The sequence below is a fragment of the Strigops habroptila genome, chromosome 10 (assembly GCF_004027225.2).
Source record: "Strigops habroptila isolate Jane chromosome 10, bStrHab1.2.pri, whole genome shotgun sequence".
Lineage (NCBI taxonomy): Eukaryota > Metazoa > Chordata > Aves > Psittaciformes > Psittacidae > Strigops > Strigops habroptila.
In genome coordinates, this window is record NC_046359.1 from 15,822,118 (window position 1) to 15,844,205 (window position 22,088).

Here is a 22,088-nt window from a genome sequence, read left to right on the forward strand (position 1 = left end):
CACCAGAAGACAGGAGGGGAAGAAAACCCTCAGGAGTTCTGTTTAGACTCTTTATTTTTTAGTCCTCCTCCCTCTGTCTGTCTGGTGCCCAAAGGAAAAAATAGAGTGCTTGGACAGGCCATTCAGTGTGAGTCCCCGTCCCTCCCTTCCTGCTCCCCCTCACTGCAGCACAAGAAAAAAAAGCACTTGAAAGGCACTCAGGGGGTGCACTGAGGATATCTGCTTTGCCTCCACTCAAGCTGCACTTCCTCTTGCAGCTTTTCTGACATCCAAAGAGGAAAAAGGCAGGACCATCTCTTGCACCCAGGTGCCTCTCTCACTCAGAGAAGCACATTCCGGTTCAAAACAAGATCTCAGTGCACTGAACTTGTCCCTGAATATAACCCTTCTGGCTTGAACAGCCCTGCTGGCTCCTGCCTTGGGCAAGGTTTCAGTTTCCCTGTGGCTTGATGACGTGATTTGGGCAGGATTTATGAGGCTTACAAAAAAACACAATTAAATCTATGGGCAATGGAGGGGATTTTTTTTTTTTTTTTCTTTTTTTCTCTCTTTTCATTGCTGGCTTCTAGGGCCAAGGCAATGAGTTGGCAAAAGACTGCTGTGTTGGTTGGAGCCTGAATTTCTAGCCAAAAAACTTTGCTCCAAGTCTAGTTACATTAATTTCCTGAAGATTTTCAAACATTTTCTTTGCTGTAAGCTGACAGAGAAGCCATTGACATTTCAGTTGAAGAGCAATCAAAATACAGGACCTGACAGGCAAAAGCCATGTCTGCTCTAACTCCACTGTGGCTGGCACCACAGCTGCCACTGGTAAGGAAACCAGCTGAGATGGACATCCTGGAAGGTAAAATGGGTAGGGAGGAGAAGCCAGGGTGGGACTGAAATATCCCCTCACTTCCACAAGGAGAAGAGCCATCCCTCTGGGAAGGGACCCACTCAGGTCCCTGCTCAACCCGAGGTGCTCAAGTAACACTCAAAGGACATACCCAAAACCAATGGGAACAAGCACGACCTCCGCTGGAAACCACATACGCTGGGAAAGATAACGCCTGTATTCCAACTTTGTGCTTTGACTCTGTTTAATAAATAATATCAGAACTGGAACACAGTTGGAACTGTGTCAGCTATGTCATTTCAGGTAAGACAGACTTCTGTTTTCCAGGTACCAACTCTGTAAATCCCCGAGGAGCGTGCTGCCTGTGCAAGCAGGAGGTCACACTGTGTTCAGCAAGGCATGTGTGCATTGATAGTCACGTGCACCCAGGCACATGCACTTCTCTCTCCTGTGGAAACTTCACTTCAGATCTCATGGGCTGATTTTCTTAATCCGAAACAAAGGTCAAACAGAGAGTATGTGGCTTTGGTTTATCTATGGAGAAATGTAGCCATCAGGCTTTCCAAAAACATCAGCAAATTCTGCATGTTCACAGTTAAACCCCTCAGGAAAGCATTGCGCCCTGCTCTCCCAAAGGCACCCCTATGTGGCTGCTGGGCTGGCAGCACCAGGAGCCAGGCTTCCAGCACGGCACCAGCAAGCCTGGCATAGCCCATGGCACGGCCACATCCAACAGGAGCCAGGGATGTGTGCTCTGAGGATATCAGCTTGGATTATTTACGTATTTCTTACTACATTACCGAAAAAGAGAGTGAGAAAAAACCCTCCCGGCTCACCCAAAGAGGAAACGAAAAGGGAAACTTTGAGATTTCTCATCCCTCCAGAAAGCCCCTTGGCCGGGTGCAAACATGGTCATCGCAGCTGCCCCACAGCACCACCATCCCGACAGGCCTTGCACCGCCCCAATCCTGATATCAATAAGGAAGTACAATCACTTAACCGCAAAGCCAGTTTCTTCTCTAAGCCCTCGGGTTGCCTCAGAAGGTTTTTAAACAAGATGCTTTCCTGTTTTTGAAACCTGTGCATCCGTATGGTTTGCAGGTTACTCAAATAACCTTATCACTTGAAGCAACGCTGGCATGAATTTCAAAACTGCTTACTGCAGTGTTCCCCTCCCCTCTCCACACATATCTATTTACTCATAGGAAGCCTTATTTACAGTATCGTCTTGCCAACTGCTGACACAGAAGAAAAAAAAGCCCTTGGTTACACATTAAGCTTTATCGTTCAAGTATTCATGCCAGACGGTGTCCAAACAGAGTTAACTGACTGACCTTAGCTTGGGGTAAGCCAGACAAGAGGGAAATTTCTATCGCAATCTGCTTGCATGGGCAGGGCTTGTTTCGCACTACCAGCCTTTTCATATCCTGCTCACCTTCACCTGGGCTGAAAAGGCTTCTCAAAGAAAACCCGGTTTTGTTTTCAGAAAGCAAAGTGAAGGAGAGCTGGTTCCTTGTAAGACCATTAAAGGAGGAATTACAAGAAGGAGAGGTTTGCTGGTAAATAATAAGGCATGGAGAGGGCTGCCTGTACTACAAATTGTGACCTGAAATCCATGCAGCCTGCAAGTCAAATCTGATTCTACTGCAGAAAAGGGGTAACCAGAGGAGACTGCCGTACAAGAATATGCCGTACAGAAGGTTTTGAAAATTCAGAAATCAGCTTCAGGATGCCTGTTTTGCACAGCAGCTTTGGAAAGATCTGCCAAACATAACAGTTTCATTTGACAGTCATCCTCTGGCTTAACTTCTGAGCTGGCCGGTGGCCATCTCGCATTGCACAATAAATGCCTGCAAAATTAATCATGAGCTCCCTGCCTGGAACTCCCAGTGCTGCTCTCCTGAAGGGTACCTGCTCCAAAACCCTGCCAGCAGCTCAACTTCTGTTTTCATTAATGGCCCAGCCAGCAAGGGAGGACAAACCGTCACAAAAACAACCCATGAACTTTATTCTTCCACCCCGGCTTCTGCAATCTGCTGGCTGAGCCGTTTACCTTTGTGTACACTTCATGACGGCCGCATGATAGCTATGCACAAAAGCACTTATCTAAACCTCACACTTTGCAGCCCTTTCTGCTTACAGTTAACACTCAGCTTGTGAAGAAAGTTGTGTGGTCAAGCACACAGAAAGAACTGAGAGCTGCTCTCAGATTAATATACCCTGATCCTCTCTCTCCAGTAAATTTACTACTGCTGATTCGGTAGGGGTGCACTAAGGTCCCCATGCTTGTTCTGTCAGAGGGGACTAATAGAACAGGTAAAGAGATGGGTTGGATTTGTTGTTTGTGAAAAGTGCTGGCAGGCCAGCCCTGCCATGGGGCACGAAGCAGGACATCTCTGCACTTGTCCCGTTCCTGCCATTCCCTGGATAAACCACATCCTGTAAAATGACTTTCTCCTGCCAAGCAAGCTGCTCTGCAGCTGGGCGGGAAAGCCTCTGTGCCCCACTTCTTCTCCTCAGCACACAGGGCCAGCACTTGGGAGATGCCTTTCCCCACAACACCTGCCCCACCACTGTGTGGTCTGTGCTCTGGCAACCCTATTAATGGCTTTGCACCTCGTTTGTGGTGGGGATCTCTCCCTCCATGAGCCTGCCAGAGAGCTCAGGCTCAGGTAATCCCCAGACCCTCTTGCCCATCTTGCACCGGGCAGCCACTGTCGCACTGCCAGCCCCAGGCTCTCCCGAGGGAAGCAGTGACAGAATCCGGGTGCCATCTCTTTCCCCTGCAACCCTAATCGAATTGTTAACTTTAAAAAATCAGTGAATTGCATTCCTGCTCTGTTAATTCATTCCTCTTACGTAGTGCTCTTCTTCCAATAGACTCAATTGGAATTGATCATACAAACACCACGGCAAAATAACAAAAAAACCCAACAAACCCAAGCATGATTTAAACATCTCCAGAAGAGAGAAGGAATGTATTTTCCTAACATCTCTAATAACAAAACACAAAGGAATAAAATAAATGTGATTAGAACCAGAGATAGCAAGCAGCACACATTTTATTGCTATGTTTTCACTTCTTATTTCTTTTTAACAAGGATAAAAATTAACTTGTGCAACCTCCGCCAGGAAGTGAGTGGATCTTTGAACTCTGCCATCTGGCTAGTGGAATCTGTGTTTTCGTCGCCTCGGGTTACAGGTTAATCCTGCCAATTTTTAGTATTTGTAGAGGTCGGTGGCTTCTCAGAAGCTTTTATATTCTCTGCCACAGGGAAGATTGCTGCTGAGCAAAATACTGGGGTCAGTGTGGTAGGGACAGTGAGCAGGGAGGCAAAGGGAGGTAGTGGGGAGAAGCGACAGTTCTGGCTAATCTAAAATTATCCTCTTTATTAGAAGGGAAGACGTTGCAACATGTGCTGGCAAATTCGCCTCACTCTGCAAGTCAGCGCAGACAGGAAGGCTGAGCGCTCCCTGCTCATGGTGGAAGTCGAGCTCGAGCATGCCCAGCAGCTGGGGAGCCCCATGTGATGACAACAGCATCCAACTCCATCTGGTGATGTGCTCCCAGCCCCCCCGGGGCACTTTTCCATCTAGTCTTGCAAGCAGCTGGATCAATTTACTCTAGCCTACGGTGCACTGCACAGGCACAGACTGAAATTATTACTCATGGAAATCCCCTCTGTTTCAGTGCTTTGAACAAGGAATCAGGTAGCTTTCAAGCTCCTGACAATTAATAGCCTTTGGTCAAGGGAGAACATTGCAAACATGCTGGAAGCGATGGGTTTCAAAACAGCTTGCCTAGTTTCTAGTAAATTAAAGGGAGTGGGTGGTTGAGGTACACAGTAATATTATCCAGCACAGTGTGGTCTTCATTGACGTCAGCAGGACATTTCCCCCCCCCTTTCTCTCTGTCTGCCTGACTCCCGAAAAGAGGCACATGGAGGTTAACTCGGTGACAGAAGCATGGCTCATACCACCCAGAGAACCTCCAGCTTTCCATCAACAAAGCCAGAGTGCAGATGCTACCATATTGTGAATGAGCAGCACCAAAATATATGAAAGTCATTTCAGAGGAGGAAAAAAAGCTGTTGGAAACAGAAAACATGAGGATTACAGTATGCATTTCTCTTCATGTTGCATGATTAACTGTTCTGACTAAGACAACGCTCTTCCTGTGGATAAGAACACATCCTCATCTCAGATTTTGCTTAAAATAGCATATTTGACCATGACCCCTCCCCACAACTGCTGTGCCCATCCCAGCACAGCTCTGTAGTCTCTGTGACTGTGTTTTCTTAGTCTCACTGAACACATCATTTTCTCTGAGGCTTCCATGCTGGAGGCTGAAGGCATCACACAGTAGCTGCCAGCTTTGCATTGAAAATACGCCAAGAAGTTCAGCAGAAAAATTTTGCTGTGCTTTCAGCAAACTTTTCAAAGTGGGATTTCTGCACACAAGCATGTGCAGGTATGGGCTTGCAACCTTTGCATACACCGTTATTTGTATATATATAAATAAAAGGCAGTTGGATGGCAAACAAAAGGGTGTATAGCGCTCAAGTGTTGCAGGTAGGAAAATGGACCCACCGTAGGCCCAAAAAATATTACCTTCCGGGTGAAATGTAACACTACAGTACCCACATTTTCTATGTAAAAAACCATGAAACACAGAAAGTGTTCAGGCCAGAATTTTTTTGGGGTTGCAAAAGACAAAAGGGACTTTTTTTTTTTTATAACAAAAATGTGTACTGAAGCTGCTGTGCCAGGTTCTGACTCAACACAGACACATACATAGTTCTCAAAGTGGAAGATTTTTCCAGTAACCGAGTAGACTGAATGAGCTCATCATGACCCACTGAGCAAGTTTTCTTAGTATTCGTTTTGAGCAAGAGAGCAGCTTTGATCGGTGTTTGCACTCATTTGACTTTTCCCCTTTTCCCAAACTTTTGTTCCTTTGATGAAACACCTTTTCCATCAGGCTCCTCTTTGTAAAAGGAGCAATATTTTCCTCAGTGTGGCCACAAGACTTACATAAATATCACTGAAGCATTAAAAATCAGGTGTGTTAATGAAACGAAAATGCAGGCGTTGTCGAGTTGCAGGATCACCAGGGCAGGCAAGCGAAAAGAGGACTGTCCAGGAAAGCCAGGAGGGAGACAAGGTTGTTCAACAAAACACCACAGAGACATAGACAGTACGTCGTTGTGCAGGAGGCTGAGGGGAATGTGTGAAAGTGGAAGACCATAACTCACTGCAAACAAATTATGTGATCGCTGACTTTGGCACATTCTTCTTGTCCTTCCATACCCTGATCTCCTGATTTCCTTATAGTCACCCATGCAACTCAGCCACATTCTGCCTGCTGTTCCAAGGAGTGTTTTGTGTTGCTTGCTTACAGTTAAGCAGTGAAACTTAACATGCTGCTTAACTATGAAACTTAACATGTAAAGGTTGCCGAAAAGGTCTTGAATCAAGTCGTATTGGGCAGGAGTGGCTACGATTCCCTCGGGGCCACAGCTGCAAACACCCGCCTCCTTGTGTGCCCGCCTTCGTGGAACAGAGTTTTACAGGTGAGTGTTGCACAAGGTTAGCCTTCTCTGCAGAGCTGCTGCTGAGGTCCCGTTGACAACAATGTCTTTCAGGATTCATTCGCCACCTTCATCAGTGGTTTTTGGAGAAAGAAAAAGGAAGGAATTAAGAGCTACCCATAACTATGACTCAGCATGGCGGTGCCTGCAGGTTAATGGAGCTCATATCTGCAAGTTGCCACTCCTGAGTTTTAGCCACCAACCTGTGCTCCCTTCCTCCTGCAAATGGAAAGTCACTATCGCTTTACACAGTGGGCAAAAACAATTATGCTCTGGACTTTGAGAGAAAAGGGGCTCTGGTGAATATGTAACCCTGCTACGCAGCACTTTCTGTTAGAAGAAAACACTCTCACATGTTCACAGCCAACAGGCGCAGCCCCGGTCGCAGCCTGCTTTGTTCCACGATCTCACCACAGTGGAGGAAGGGCACCCCAGAGCCCTGCCTGCCTAAATGGCTTCAGGCTCTGCGACTGAGCATTTTAACTGCTCAGCTGTGGCCACAACGGTCTGCAGCACGATGTGCCCAGCCGCGGCAGATGAGGTTGAAAGGAAAGCCACAGGCCTCTCCAGTTCTCTTTTTCAGCTATGTTTGGAGATGCGGTCGAGTCCTGGCCACACCAAGCTGCAGAGCAATCTTCAGGCAGCCTTTGGCCACCCCACCACCTGAGAGCAGAGCTTGAGCCCAGGTTTTAAGTTCCAAGCAAGGAGGCCCTGACAGTGACAGACATAGCCCGGCTTACTCAGCTTGGGCTGAGGTCATGGCACAGGATCCCATGGCAGCTGCCAACTCATGTTGCCCTGGCCACCAAACAGCCTTGGGCTGGTTGTGGGTCTGAGCCACTCACGCTGCAGGCGAGGCTGTGCCTGAAGGAGGGAACAAGACCACCAGCCAGAGCAATGCCCTGTCATCCTCAGGCAAATGCAAGCAGAAATGTCAACCATCCCATGAGCTGGGCCCCTTGAAAATGTCGAGTTTGATTGCCCCTGACCAGCCCTGGGGAGAGGCAAGCGAAGGACAAGGCATAGCATCTCCGCTGGCAGGCAAAGGGTCCTTTGAAGAAACGCCCCTGAACTATTATTACTGCCACCTTCCTTCTTTATAAAGCCTTCAGAGAGCTTTCCAAGATGGTATTTTTGTGACCAAACAAAGGTCAGAGTTCCTGCTATGATAAATCAGGTCTAGTCTGGGGATAGGTTCAGCTGACAGAGTCATCTGACCAGCGCAGCTGTGCACAAACCCCAAACCAGTTCCCTTCTCATGTCTCTGTCAGGCTGGGCACAAAGCTCAGACATCTGCTAGTTCCTGAATTACAGTGTGCACGCAATAACGGACGTGCCCCGCTTGGGGAAGCTTGTGTTTATTATTTTCCAAGCTTTGCATCAGCTACACACACAACCGGACCGCAGTGTCCGGTCACCAAATCTGCTGCCTGCAGCTGCCTCGGCTGTTAAAATGAATGGTGACTTCATAAGGCTGTGGCTTCACTAGCAAAAGAATGAAAATAAAGGGAAAAAATTGCATTTCCTCTTCTCCATCTTGCCAAATCCTTCCCTTCCAGAAATTACACAAAGTCCCGCTAAGTAGCATCATATCTGCAGGGAGGGCAGCAAGCGCAGCCATATTGCCCACAGCCTACAGCTCTTCTTTGCACCCAGCAGAAATGCTTGCGGATGGTCCACAACCACCTGATAGAGCCACCACTTCCAAGGGCTACATGGACGTTGAGGGGATTGATGCAAACCCCAAGCCTGCACAAGGAGAACCAGCCCCACATCACTTCCCACAGCACCTTTCCAGTTGCCATGCCAGCCCTGCTCCCACCTGCCTGCACCTGCTGACCGGCTCCGAATCATCCCCTGCAACTTCCCCAGTGGGAAACCATGGCTGCCAGGTCCCAGGCGAGCCACACAGCGTGCTGGGATGCCCCTCCGGACCCACAGATGCCACTGCTGGGGCAAGCATCAGCTGGGGTCCCCCTACAGCCAGGGCCAGGGACCAGGGTGAGCTCTCACCCCACAGCTGCTGTCCCAGGAATGAGCCCCAGATGCCCCTCCGCCATTCCCTTGCCAGCACCGGGCTGTACCACTTTGACCTTTTCAGAGCGATCTGCCTGCACGTCTCAGCTCTACTCCCCTCACAGCCTCAGCATGAGGGAGCTGGGCTGACTGGCTCATCAGGGCTGAGCCCTCAGTAAAGGTCAGAGAGGCACAGCCGGCCCCCGCTGCGCAGGGGGCTGCTGGACCTGCAGACTTGGCTGTTGTCTTCCCGTGACAACAGGTGCCATCGCTGCTTGGAAAGGGTACTGACGCGCTCCTGTTGGTACAGCAGTTCGGAGATGGTGAGGCTGTGGTCTCGGATGGGCTCACAGGAACAGGCAGGGTGCTCTGTGCTGGCTCCTTCCCAGGGAAAACTGAGAAGGGTCTGCACAAGAAGCTGCTTTTAGGGCTGACTGCTGCTTGCAGCTACCTCCTCCTGCACTCAGAGGGCCAAAGCCTTCTGCTCTTCATAAGCCGTTTGGGTCTGCTTGAAAGAAACATTAAAAGAAATATTAAAAAGCCCCAGGGACTCAGAAATTGTAAAGACACAGCAAAAAACCCCCAAAACTTCAAGCATGTGAGCACCTCTCCCAGCCATACACAAATTGCTTCCATATTTTACAAGTTTTGAAGAGCAGGTGTATGTGCTTTGTAAATCAGTGAGCCTGACCCTGAAGCCATCCAAAACTCATGATCAAAAACTTCTGAGTATCTGAGGACAGGTGACATCATTCTCCAAAAGGTTCCTTCATCTAAGTCAACAAAAAGGTAGGAATTTTTGAAGCAGAACAACAGAAGCCCTTGAAACTTGCTCTGTGTGCCAGGAAATGCAATGCATAATGGACACACACATACACACAATCCCCTTAGTATAAGTGAAAAGCAAAACAGCCCTCGTTTTCTGTACTTACGGGATTAAAATGACCCACAGACAAAAACTCCACACCTGTGGAGTGTTCAGATGTATGAGTGTTCAGAAACAAAATCTATCCCTTGGGGTCTCTGCTTTTTGCCTTCCCACACCTCTGCATCCCGTCTGGGGACCACATTTGGTGGGGGGGTGTTATATCAGACTAGTTGCAGTCTGGCCCTGAGGACTGATTTGGGAAATGATGCTCCTGCAGAGCATCTCCTCTGCAAGTTTAGTCTCCTCCACAAGGAACCCCGCCTATGCACTGTAAGGCCACCTCACAAGGTGAGCAGAATACGAGTGTGTGGGACAACCAGGAGGTTCGCTCCAGAGGGCATCCCCGGCCTGAACTGAGCTGGTAACACAGGCACTTCCAGGTCATCCATCTACCCTGGGCACAGAGCAGAAGAGCCCCAGCACCACTGCTCACCAGATACTGGCTCATACGAGCAGCTCAGGTGTGTTCAGACACCCTGATGGGAGGGACAAGCACAGAGGGCACTGGCTGAGAAGGGGAAGGGGAGGGAACATCTGTTTAGGACAAAGTGCTTGCCAGAGCTGCAGAGGACAATGGACACAGAGCGATGGTCCCTGCCTGTGCACAATGGGATCCCGCAGGGCAGGACAGGACAGGACAGGGTAGGGTTTTCCTTGCCCTCCCATCCCCATCTCTATTCCCAGCCCACACTGTGCTCCTGCAAGCTGTGGTGACAGAGGAGGGAGGTTCTCCTCAGCCCTGACCGCTCACCCCACAGCAGTGTGAAGGCCTGGCCATGGGGCTGGAGGTGGTGTGGCAGCGGCATCCAGCTCAGCCCCAGCCTTCTCCAAGAGCCGGCGGCGGTTGGGCTGGCCTGCAGCCTGGGCTGCTCCAGAAAGGAGCTGCTGTAAGAAGGATATGAAACCTTGTCACTGTGAAAGCAGGAGGTGACGGTTCATGCCAAGGCAAGGGATGCTGGGGTGATTTCACTGCTGGCATGAGATGCAGCTTGCTGCCTGCCACCCGGGAGGGCTGTGGTGTAGGCAGGCAGCGTGCCCACCCTACTGCACCTCTGCAGAGCTCTCCCCCTGGCACAGCAGCCCCAGCAAGCCTCCAGCAGTGTTGATGTTCAACCAGCCAGGGTAGCTAACAGCATGGCCAGGACTCTGCACCTAACCCACCACTGCAAGACAACTTCTTTGAGGTTGGGGTGGATTGGGATTGAGATCCCTCCTTGTACTAGTGCATTAAGGTTAACTTTAAGGAGGTATCACTACCTGGTCTGAAGCGCTGTTGTAACTGCAGGAGCCGATACCCTGTGGTTAGACGACTACCTTAAAGTCATTCTCAGATGAGGCTCGGATAAAAACAGAAGTGCTAGTTTGTAAAATCTAAACTAGACAGCAGTTACAGAAGTTTATCAGACTTGTCTATGAAGAAAAGCAAAGATGCCTTTGCCTGCCTGGCACCCGCAGCCTGCAATGTCCATGCACAAATAGCTGATGCTTCTCTGGCTGCAGCCCTGTCCTTCTGTTACCTAGTTTCCTAGGTCTGCATTCAGGGAGAGAGGATTTGGGATGATGTGGACACACTTTTTCTTCTACCCTAACACAACCTTTAGGAATTCTTTGTACTCCAGCCTCCCTTTCCCTTTCTTCCTGGGACTTCTTAGTCTCCAGTGTTAACTAGTAAGGAGCAGGACTTTCCTACCCCTGCTGACCCCCTCTGCTGTGGGGTAAAGATATTTCCCCTTTCCTGCACATGGAGAGCCGTAAAGACCAGAGCCTGGCATGACTGTAACCAACTGCTTGTTTACTGCTGAGGAGGTGGGCTGGGGTGAGCAGGCTTCCTCAACCCCATCTGGGAGGCTGTGGGTTCGGTTGCCCTCTCCCACTGCCTGCATATAACACACACTGGCATGTGAAACCTGCACTGTTAGACAAGAAAGGTTTTTCTTTTCTATTGCACCACTTGCCTGCTTGAACCAGCAGCTGTTTAGTGTCCCCCACCAACGCTTGGATAAGGCAGTTGCAAAGAAAAATATGTTGGACTGAAACAGTGGAGGAAATATCGGTCAGTCAATAAGGAATTTAAGGAAAAGTATCAAAGCAATGTAATGAGGAAGAAAGGGGTAAATGCTTGGTTTTAGAGATCTACAGGACTTAACTTGTCATAACTTTGGCTTTACAGGGAAGAACAAAGACAGGAAGACAAAGGCAAACACTTGTGGCAAGAAAGGTGGTGTAAAATCAGGAAGGTGCCAGGTAGCATTAGTTTTGAGTTTCATGAAAAAGCAGGGCCATCTCAAACAGCCAGATGCCCATGAAATGTTATTTTTGGATACCACTTCAGAACTGACTTGGAGGGAAGTGTGACATTTACTGAGTCACCTCCACCACTTCCTGCAACATCTGGAGCTTACTTCAAGGGCTCTCATTTAGATACCGAGAACTTGCTCACTGTTCAGGCTGAAAATAACACCGTTTACTTTCATTTTTTTCTGCAAAGCTCTGCTGAGAGCATGGCCAGTGATGCAACAGCTGCCGGCGCAGCTCCGGTCCCCGTGTGCAGTTCACACAGCACAATGAAAGAGCAATTTAAAAGTTGTCAGTCACCTGCTGCTTCTCCCAGGTGGTAATTAGCAACACGTAGCTGCCTTCTCCTTGGATCCAGTAACCGGTGATAAGAACTTCTTATCCTAGCAGCCTGAACAATGCTGCATCCTGAACACTGATGGAGCTTTTCACCATTTCCTCTGACTGCACCAACAATCTGTGGCCTCCTCAGCTTCAAACACATGCCACAGCAGCTGCAGCATGAACCGAAATCAGTCTGAAGGACAGCTCTCAATCTCTGCCTTTGGGAAGTCATTTGGGGCTCCCATGTCCCTGCTTGCTCCTGCCAGAGCCCTCCGAGGGTCAGGATGCGCAGTCCCAAAGTGCAAGTAACTTCAGAGAAGTTAAAAAGAAAAATTAAATCTAGTTTAAAAAAAAACTCACACCAACAAAACCAAACCAAAAACCCCCAACAACACACAAATATTTCTTTAGTTTCATATTTAATTGGTTTTACACATTTCTTCTGTTTTTAAATATGGAATATCTCCCTGGGGATGACTTCATAGTATATAGAACCATTTAGGCTTTAACCCTCCATGTTGTGATATACAGTCTATCAATAAGGAAAGGACAGATTTTTCACCTTGGTATAACAGAATTTACACAATATTTCACATCCAATCCAAGAACATTTGAGGTCTTTCTTTCAAAAGCCAAAGCTGAATAAAGAACATCTTGGCCTTGTGAAGAAAAAACCTTTCATTAAAAGCCATTACAGTCGCAAAGGATCAGCCACTTAAACCCAAGTGTCTTTGTTGGCAGCACATCCATTAAAACAGCTGCTCTTACAGGATAAGGACATGTGCATGTTTAGTCTGTGAAGAAAAAAAAAGAAAAAAGACAAAAACATGTCAAATACTAACTTCTGGTGAACAGCTGAGAGCTTTTCATATTGTATAGAAATGTCACAGGTGAAAGAGGAACCAGGCTGTTAGAAACGCCTCCTCCTGCACCATCCTGGTCTGAGGGCCATACACGCAGAAGGACCATGGAAGTGCTAGGAGAGAATGAAAACCATTTCTTTCTTATGAAACACTGTTTTCTCAGGGGCTGTTCCACTTCAGAGCCAGGTGGGAGTAAAAGTGCAAAGCTGTCTGAAGAGAGCTGCAAACCCACGTTGCTCAGCCCATGCACCTTGATGACAAGACCCCCGAGACCCGCGGAGCAACAGTTCTGCAGCACAGCGATGTGACAAGCAAAGAGCAAACTCAGTGGTGCAGACACTGTGTCGATGCCCTGGTTGCTCCAGTGCCTTGGGCAGACTCAATTTAAGGGGAGAGCTCATTCATTTTCAGTCTCTCTGTGGCTTCTCTGGTCAGTATTGACCAGGAGGCATAGAAAAATGTAATGTGGACAATAAACTGCCTATTAAAAAAAAATAAATATTGCTGCATTAAGCCTGAAGGGCCTCAGGTTTCACACAGGTAAATGACTGGACATTCAACTCTAAAAAATGAGACTGAGCAGAGTAAAACACAGTGATCTTCTTTCCAGCTGAATGTATTTTACAGCCCGTCAGTCCGCCACGTCAAATGGAGGAAAGACCAGTTGTGACGCGTACCCAAGCTGAGATTTTCTGATCAACCTTATTTTTTCTTCCTACTGGTAAACCCAGGGATTTTGTTCAGCCAGCCTTTGAAAACACAGTGCAGGCTGAGGCAGGTTATGAACCAAAATAAGGAGAAGGCTGTTGTGGATGGCCATGCTTCCTTTCTTGTGTGACGTGTCAGAAGAAGAGGCATGCTGCATTTTTACTGGAAGTGAGATTAATCATCTAGGAGATACAAACTCAAGAGAAAAGAAGTAGGGTCCACTGAGATGCTTTCAGCTGCATGTCCACCCTGCCCCTCGCCCAGTGCCTGCCTGGCCTCGTGGGCAGGCTCAGCACCCAAAGGTCTCCAGGGCTCAAGCTGCAGGGTTACTGCTGGGTGCCAGGGACAGGTACCTCTCATGCTGCCACCAAGGCAGCAAGATCTTGTGCACTGTCGCATTCTTCACAAAACTATGAAAAGTGGTAGTTTATAGTAAGTCCTTCCCAATTAAAGACCATAAAGTTCTGCAGTTAATCAAGCTGATTAAACGGATCAAACTTGTTAAGAACAGTTTTATCCAAACGTTTACATTTCAGCTGAGCAGAGATTCATGTGACTTTGAACTGCAAAGTACACAGGTTGCCATGAGAGGACTAAAAAGAGGATTGGGAACATTAACCATGTGAAAAATCAAGCCTCCCTCTGCCTCTCCTAGCATTCATTTAAACAAAGATGCTCCCCGGCCCATTAATTTCATCACCCTGTTGGGTATCTTCTACTTTCTGGAAAGAGAGGCGCTGCTTACCCACAGTGGGAGGCTTTCCTGACACATGGGCCCAAAGGTGGGGACTTCGCCTCCCACCTTATGAAACATCTCCAAGCCAAAGTGCTGCAAGAGGTCTGGGGAGAGCAGTAACCCTTGCCCAACCCATGGCATATCCCCATGGCACATGTCCAGATAAAACAATGGTCTCATCTCTCAGGCTTGAGAGTGCCTGTAGAAGAAACACATCTGTAAAGGTACACAACACAAACATTTCCATAGCTGTCTGGAAGATGAAAGAAACTCAGCAGGGGATTTTTTCCTTTTACATAACTCTGCTCAGCTTCAGTCTCCACAGAGATACAGTCCAATAAAGGCCTTAGATGCCTAACTTCTTAATTTAGACACTCAAACCTCCTCTTCAGCTGTCACCCAAGCATGGAGAGGCATACTGCTGAGAGGCACTTAAAGTTCCTCCGGCATCCTACATCCCTTCAGGAAAGAACTGAGCAGGTTGGTGGTGAGGTCCTATTTACCACAAGCAATGTGTCCTCACAGAGCCTCACTTGATGGGGCTGAGCTGGGAGCAGACAGACCTGTCATGGCTGGCCACAGACTGAGCTGGCATTGAGGGTTTTCCCTGAGCTTGTGGAGAGAGAGGCATCCTTTCACAGCACTCCATACCTATTTTAGGATAAATAATCTGTGGGGGTTGCTGTGTCTCTGCTCGCTGTCTACAAGTCATGATGGAGGGACTTAACACAGAACACCTCTCTTCTGGACAGTTCAAATAAGATTGTGTCCTCAAATATTCTCAGCAACATAAACACCAAAAGGATAACAGACGATGGCCAGGAACCCAGTGTCTAACTGCCTGGCAGCAGGCATGCCTGCTTGCTGAAACAGCAATTGCCCCAGCTGGTTAGCCCACATGTATGGAGAAGGTGGGTTAGTGTGAGCTTCAGATCCTTCTCAAATATTCAGCCCGCCTTACTGATGAGTTAACTTTGCTGCTGCCACATGCACTGCTATCCACAATAGCTAGTTTGAACGTAGTACTGTGTGCCTGCCCAGCACTGCAGCCACAATAATGTCCTACCACTGAGGATTTAAACAGTGAGAGCGCACAGCCGGCTAAAAAGGCGGTGGGAATATGCCTTACCCTTTCTCTCAAAGAGCACGTTCGGGAGAAGATCTGCATATTCAGCATTTTGCAGCAAGTTCTGCTAAGGCAAAGAAAACTTGGCGTCGGCACTCCGTTTTCTGTGCCATATGCTTTATTCGTTGGAGGGTTGTTTTTCCTGCAGGGGAGGGTGGATTGGCAGGTATGGAAAGAAATTCATTAAAACTACTCTGTTTGGTTCTTTGTGCTGGCCACTATTTCCATTTTGATTTTTATTTCTCATGCCCAGAACAATCCTGAAACAAAGACATCCTCCCCCAGAGCACAACAAATACTCACGAAAGGAGTGTCTGAAAGGCCATGCTCCTTGGATGAGCCTGTAAAGGTTACAGGTTGTGGCTGGAATATTTCTAAAGAGAGTGGTAGAAACCAAGAGGCTGATAATAAAAGTGACACTTGTTATGAAACCAAATATACTGACATGCCATGCACAACCTGGGCATTGGTAAAGGTACCTTATCTGCTTATGTGAAAGCCACTTGCCTGGTTTTGCAAGAACAGGTTTCTTGGAGGATGCTTGTACTGAGCTACCTATTCCATTTTGCACTGCTTGTCAGATAAATGGCAGCCTTTTTAAGCAAAAGACAGACATTTGATTATTTTAGATTCAGGGATTCTGGCCAATTCCTTCCCAAAAGTGGCTGGGGTTGAATAGCCAAAGAAAATCTATGCACTTAAACTTAATGGGGCTTAAACACTGCAAGTAACGACACAGAAATGGACAGAAGCCTGAGGGGTAGCAGAAATCTCCAAGACAAGGACTTTTCTGCTCAGAGAAACTGCCAGCAGCTCTTGATAATGGCCTTTATGAATGTATTTGCATGTTCTGCTTCTTAAATGTATACATTATTTCCAGCTAAAAAGAAGCCTGCATTCATTCTCAGAGCCCTGTGATCTTTCTGCACCAAATGGTTTCCAGGTCTCTCCATAGGCTGCAACTAGGTTTTGTTTACCCATACAAAACAAAGCTTTGAAGGGTTCAGACCTCAAGAAAAAAATTAACCCAGCTGCCACAGGCAAACAGGGTGGGACGTTTGGCTCCCACAGCCTTGCAGAAGCTTCCAGTTCACCACCAGTTTAAGGCAGCGGCACTGGGGAGCTACGCAGACAAAGCCTTCTGCCTCTCTCCTTTCCCTGATTGTGAGGTTAGGCACAAAACCTATCCTGTTTCCATGTCTAATGCCTGCAGGGAAGAAATAGTCAAAACGGTTTCTTAAGAAAAATGAAATCTACATAGACATCCTAGTAAATGCTCTTCAGCTAGCACCTGTTTCACAGGCTGGGCTTAGGTGTCATTTGCAGACTGGGTTGAAATTGGCTCCTCTCATGAACTAATGCACTTTGAATATAAAAATGAAGTGTCACGTGCACATACAAAGGGCATATATCATTCCAAAGCTTTTACCTGTCCAAACAATCAGCTCTTAAAACATCTGCCTGAGTTTCAGCAGAATGCATTAGGGCCACATTAGTAACCACAGGTTGGACTGAGACAGTTCTGGCCCATCCTTCACCAGAAGAGCCTTGCTCACTATTTTAATGCCCTTCCTTCCTGTGTAACCAAACTGCCCTGTCAGCCTGCCCAGTCCTCAGGGAGTGCACAGTGTGCCTGTGAATGGGAAGGAATTATTTCCCAGGCTGGAGAATTACAAACCTGTAAAGCATTTCTGTTTTGAAAGGATCATTCTGGATTTAGTAATGAGGAAGAGTGCATGAGCTTTGGTTTCTCGTTATGATTTCAAGCTCACAAAAATGTTTCCAAGATGGGGGAGTGGGAAAGAAAAGAGCATCTAGCAGCTCCTGCCTGGGTCATGGGCACTGCAAGGAAACCTATCTGGAAAAATAATCTGTAGCAGCTGCTGAAAAGAGCCTAACATACGGATAGGAGTGAGCAGCAAACTAGATACAGGTTTATAAAATAAGAAGGCCTGATTTTGACCTGCAGAGAGGTAAAGAGCATTGCATGATAGAGCAGAAGGAAGATGGCTTCTCTCTGCAGCATGCTGCTGGGACTGAGCCATCCACTAAGCAGAGAAAGCAACTGCAGGCACTCATGTGCCAAAGAAATGTTGGCATATTGAAAAGAATTCAGTAATGAACAACAATCAAATAACTAAAGGGAAGATTAAATAACTAAATAGTAAGTTTGGGTAAATAAATCCCCAAGAGGGAGATAAAATCATTTGAAGGCGTCAACATCAAGGAGAGAGTACTTGTTTACACAGCTCTAGATGAAGCATAACAAGAAAGGAAAATACCTCTTCCTGCAGAAAAGGAAAGTGCAAACCAGCAGCAAGAGCTGCTAGCCCCCTGCCACCAACCTTCACTGCCCTCTAACCCCTACCGAAACTTCTGTCGGTGCAGAGGTTGTCAGGCAAGCAGGGACGAGTCCCCAGGACCACTCACAGCCACGATGATGGCACCTTCCTGCAAAGCAACCTGCCACACACACCGTGTGTGCCATGCATTGGCAGGGTCGGGGCCAGCATCTCATCTCCCTGCGCCTCCTCCTCCCACGGGGAAAGAAATCCAACGTGTTTCTCTTCACTCTTTACCATCACTAAATTACTGTTTGCCCTCAGCATTTGATTCAACAGCAAACCACAAAGTAACTGGTAAGTCTGCAAAACAGCAAGTCCACCCCTGCAGCCTACAAATGCCGTATTACAAGCGCAGGTCAGTATTCCACTGTAGCAATCAGCTAACCAACTGCGTAGCAGCAGAATTTCACCCATACATGTACATATCTTCTGGCGGGGCCATCCACAGAGCCAAAGTTTCTCATTTCCTCCTGTAAGCGCTGTCTGGAATTAAACTTGCTTAACACTTCCCATTAATGACTGCTTTCCGCTACACACAGCTTTGCCAAAGCTCAGCTGCTCGAGCTCAAACACTCTATGCTGGATGTCTGCCTTGGGCAGACTCTTTTGGTAATTTTCAGCTAAAATAATTCAACTGTCTCCTAGAATAAGATTAGCAAGATATATGGTAGCTTGCTCTGTTCAAATCGAGAGATTAACTGCCTGTGTCTTCAGAGGCTGGCACAGATACACAGCCAAGGAAGGCGAATGTGCCTTTGCAAAGGTCCTAAGTTTTCCCACCTGTGGTCAAGTTACAAATTATACAAAACTTCACTCTGCACATGGCTTGTTTGAATTTGGCAGACAATTTATCTGAGGACTCCATCTGTTTTGGTCTTGCTGCAGACCAGGGATACAGACACTGCCTGCTGACACCATTGCTGAGGGCTGGAATCTGCTGTGGCACGGAGGCAGAATGGGGATCCTCTTGTCCTGCACAGCTGCAACGAGGCAGGATGAGGACCCTTACCCACACAGTCTCCACTCACCTGCTGAGAACCATCCACTCTGAGCATTAAAAGAGGTAGAGTTGTTGTGGGAGAAAAAACCACGTACATATGCATCTGATCCTGCAGCTAAAAGCAACACTATGACAATGCCAGTGCAGATGGGAGCTGTGCTCAGATGGCAAGGGCAGTGTTAAATCAAGCATTTCTAAACACCGAGTGCTTGACCCTGCAAACTTCCCATGCTTTCAAAATACATTGGGTTTGTGTCATTTCCTTGATTTGCAAATGACAAACTGAAACAAGAATGCGGGAATCCTGCAGCATCACACTGGCCACCACATGACTCACCGGCAGGACTGGCTCTTACTCTCAGATGCTCATCATGCTTGAAAAGCAGAATAACTGGGAATACTGATAGCCCATCAACCTCTGCTGAAGGAGCAGGCAGGAATGAGTCAACAGCCTGTGCCAATGGCTTCCCCAAATATTTGCTGACAACAGACAACTACTGTGCAGCCGAAATCCCTGGGTCTGCTGTATCCCAGGTTCTGCAGGAGATGTGATCTGATTGGGAGAGGTACTCCCAAACCTGATGACTCCTGCTCCTCCTGGTCCTTCCAGCCTGTCTTCTGCCTTGGTCCTCCTCCCACGTCCAGCTCCACATCTGTTATTAGTCCCTCTCTCCAGGCAGCGGGTCCTCGGCCTTTGCACTGCAAGAGGCTGCAGTGTGAGGAGGGCTACCTCCCTCTCCTGGCCAGGTCCTAGCCCTAGCTAACACTAGCCTTCCCACGTGTTCACCTAAGATCAACAAAGGAGCACATCCGAGAGCATCTCCGGGTCTGGTCCCCAGCACCGCAGCGACCCTGTCAGCACAGAAAACAACTTCAAAGAGCTGCTGCTCTGCACCTGCAGCAGGAGGCTGCAGTGTACCTGCCGCACTGTCGTCTGTGATTTACCCACAAGACTTGAGCAAGTTTCCACTGAGCAAGTGCCTTCAGAAGATTCAGCTTCTAACTCCTAAGAAGTTTCTGTTGAGTGTCTGAGATCTGAAGCTTTTTTTACCTGAGGTTTCTTAGTTCAACCTTTTTTTTCCCCCATGAACAACCAAAGGCACATTCCTGGTATCTTCCAAATTTCAAGCCTCACCTCCAAAGAACGTGGTAGAGCTTCTCAACAGATCACTTCAAGAACATGTTTGAATATAAAGAAAAAAATTGTTTCTCTTGCCTCTTTCTTGTAAGCAAGCAAAAACACTTTTTGCTGAAGCTTCCCAGATGCATTCACCCTGGGACAGACACCCAGCACAGAAAAAAATCAGCTGAGTGGTAAATGGTTAAACTCTTCACGGGTTTACAGGCAACTAAACATTTGGTCTTACACAAAACGTTGGCTAGCCTTAAAAACAGAGCACCAAAGTCATCAATTACATGTAATTTAAACTGAGCTTCTGCTGAGCCAGGAGCAGAGATGAACAGAAAGTACACAAGTTTGGTGGTAAATTCCCCGAATTTGGGGCTGCTCTTGTACTTTCACAGAAGACCATGGTGAAGGCGCTGGTTACTTTTGGAGGTGCCTGTGCTCTGCCACAAGCTGCCTAGGCAGAGGCTGTTTGGGATCTAGACGAGCTCAGTGGGTGACTCTCCCCAGGACCTCCACTGGTTCCCCACAAGCCCACTCTGGGACCCAGAGCAGTATCTCCCCATGTCCCCAGCACTCAGGGACCTCCAGACAAGGTTACTCATCCTGGGAGGACACCAACGGGATGCAGGTGCCCAGCAGACACGTCATCTTACTTGGCGCTCCGCTGGGAGCTAGACACAGAGTGCCACCAAGCTGGGCAGGGGGGCAAGGGCCCAGCTTCTCCAATTTACTGTGTATTTGTGGATTATTTAGAGCCTGGAGTAATAGGCATCCTCAGAGAAGGGTGTTGCCAAACACAGGGGAAGCCGGGGGTTGTTTTTGTTACAGATCAGGCCTGGAAGGTCTCATCACTGCAATGATGCTACAACACGACTAACTTAGCTGAGCCTCACCCCACCTCTGGTCTGTCACACTGCTGAGCATTTCCACCACCTGCTGGTTCTCTCCATCCTGCCATCACCCTAAAAATAGACCCTACACACACACACGGTGTTCCCTGCCCTGCATCTCCTGCCACCCCTCTGGCAGTACCTGCCAGGCCAGTGTGGCAGCTCTCCCTGCACCAGGACATCGTGCCAACACCTGCCAAGGCACTATGCCCACATCGGGATACTCTTGCTCAGGAAGCATCTGCGCAGTATGTGCAATCCTCTGCCACCTCATTTCCAAAGCACAGGCAAAGCCTCTGTGCAGACATAAGGAGGAGGCAGGTAGCTGGTCTGCAGGCAGGTGGGCTCAGCCTGTCCTTCCTTCCTTCCTTCCTTCCCCTCACCTCCCACCTTTTTCCAAGATGCTCCCGGCAGAGCCACAGCACCTGCCGAAACACCTCTCTCCCTGCTGCAGGGACGACTTCGTCTATAACCAACAAACAAGCACCAGCATTACACAGTGCTGCTCATCAAGCCCCTCTTTCATAGGAACACAAAGATGCCTGGTCCTTGTGAATGGGAACCCACTTATTTATCAATTTTTGCTGACAGCAACAGAAAGTAGTAGAGGGGAGAGTCCAGGAAGCAAGAGAGAAATGTGTTTTCATTGCTGTGGTTTTGATTTTGCTTGGGCAATACAGAAAAGCTGCCCCTACCCAGAGAGGACAGTGCAGCCACTGCCAGGGCAGTGAGGTGGGGGTGAGCAAGCGGGCCTGCAAGCCCAGCAGTGCAGCACTGTGCAGGGAACCCATGCTCAGGTTTTCACGTGAGTAATTAAACCCCAAGCCTCCTCACTCTCCTCTGCTCTCCAAGCTCTCCCCATGTTTCTTCCATAATTCCATTTTCAGCTCTCTTGCTTCTTTCCACTGCCATTTTACAGATACTTTGCCAGGGAGCATCCCTGTGCTGAGATGACAAATATATAAGGCAGAGGGCTGCAGCAAACACCTCACAAAGCCCAGTCAGCAGCCCCCCACCCCCTTCCTGCCCTCCTCGAAGTTCACACGGTTTAGTATGCAAGCTTCCTGCCGCCTGCCCAGCCAGCTCGCTATTCACAGGCAAACTGTGCTCCTCCGCTTGGCTCCCAAAGAAGAATAAGTATAAAAAGCCCTGAAAGTCTTGCTGCTGAGCCAGCAGGAAACTCAAACTGCTCTGAGCATGGGAACCGAGAGAACCGCTGTGGCCAGCACAACAGGTATTGTTTGGGAGGAAATCCCGGCAGCAGACACAACTGCCTACGCACACACATGCATTTTTTATATA

General features: G+C 48.2%; 1 protein-coding gene across 3 annotated transcripts in view; it reads right to left on the minus strand.

Moving 5' to 3' along the window:
- The window catches only part of TOMM20 (translocase of outer mitochondrial membrane 20), a 113,779-nt gene that overhangs the window by 50,888 nt on the left and 40,803 nt on the right, over positions 1–22,088 (minus strand). The window contains exon 6 of one of the 3 annotated variants that reach the window (XR_003993437.1): positions 12,397–12,783. The exons of the other annotated variants lie outside the window; for them this stretch is intronic. The gene's annotated coding sequence lies outside the window, so the exon portion shown is untranslated. Of the gene's footprint in view, positions 1–12,396; positions 12,784–22,088 lie in introns of those variants that run through there. 3 annotated transcript variants of the gene reach the window in all.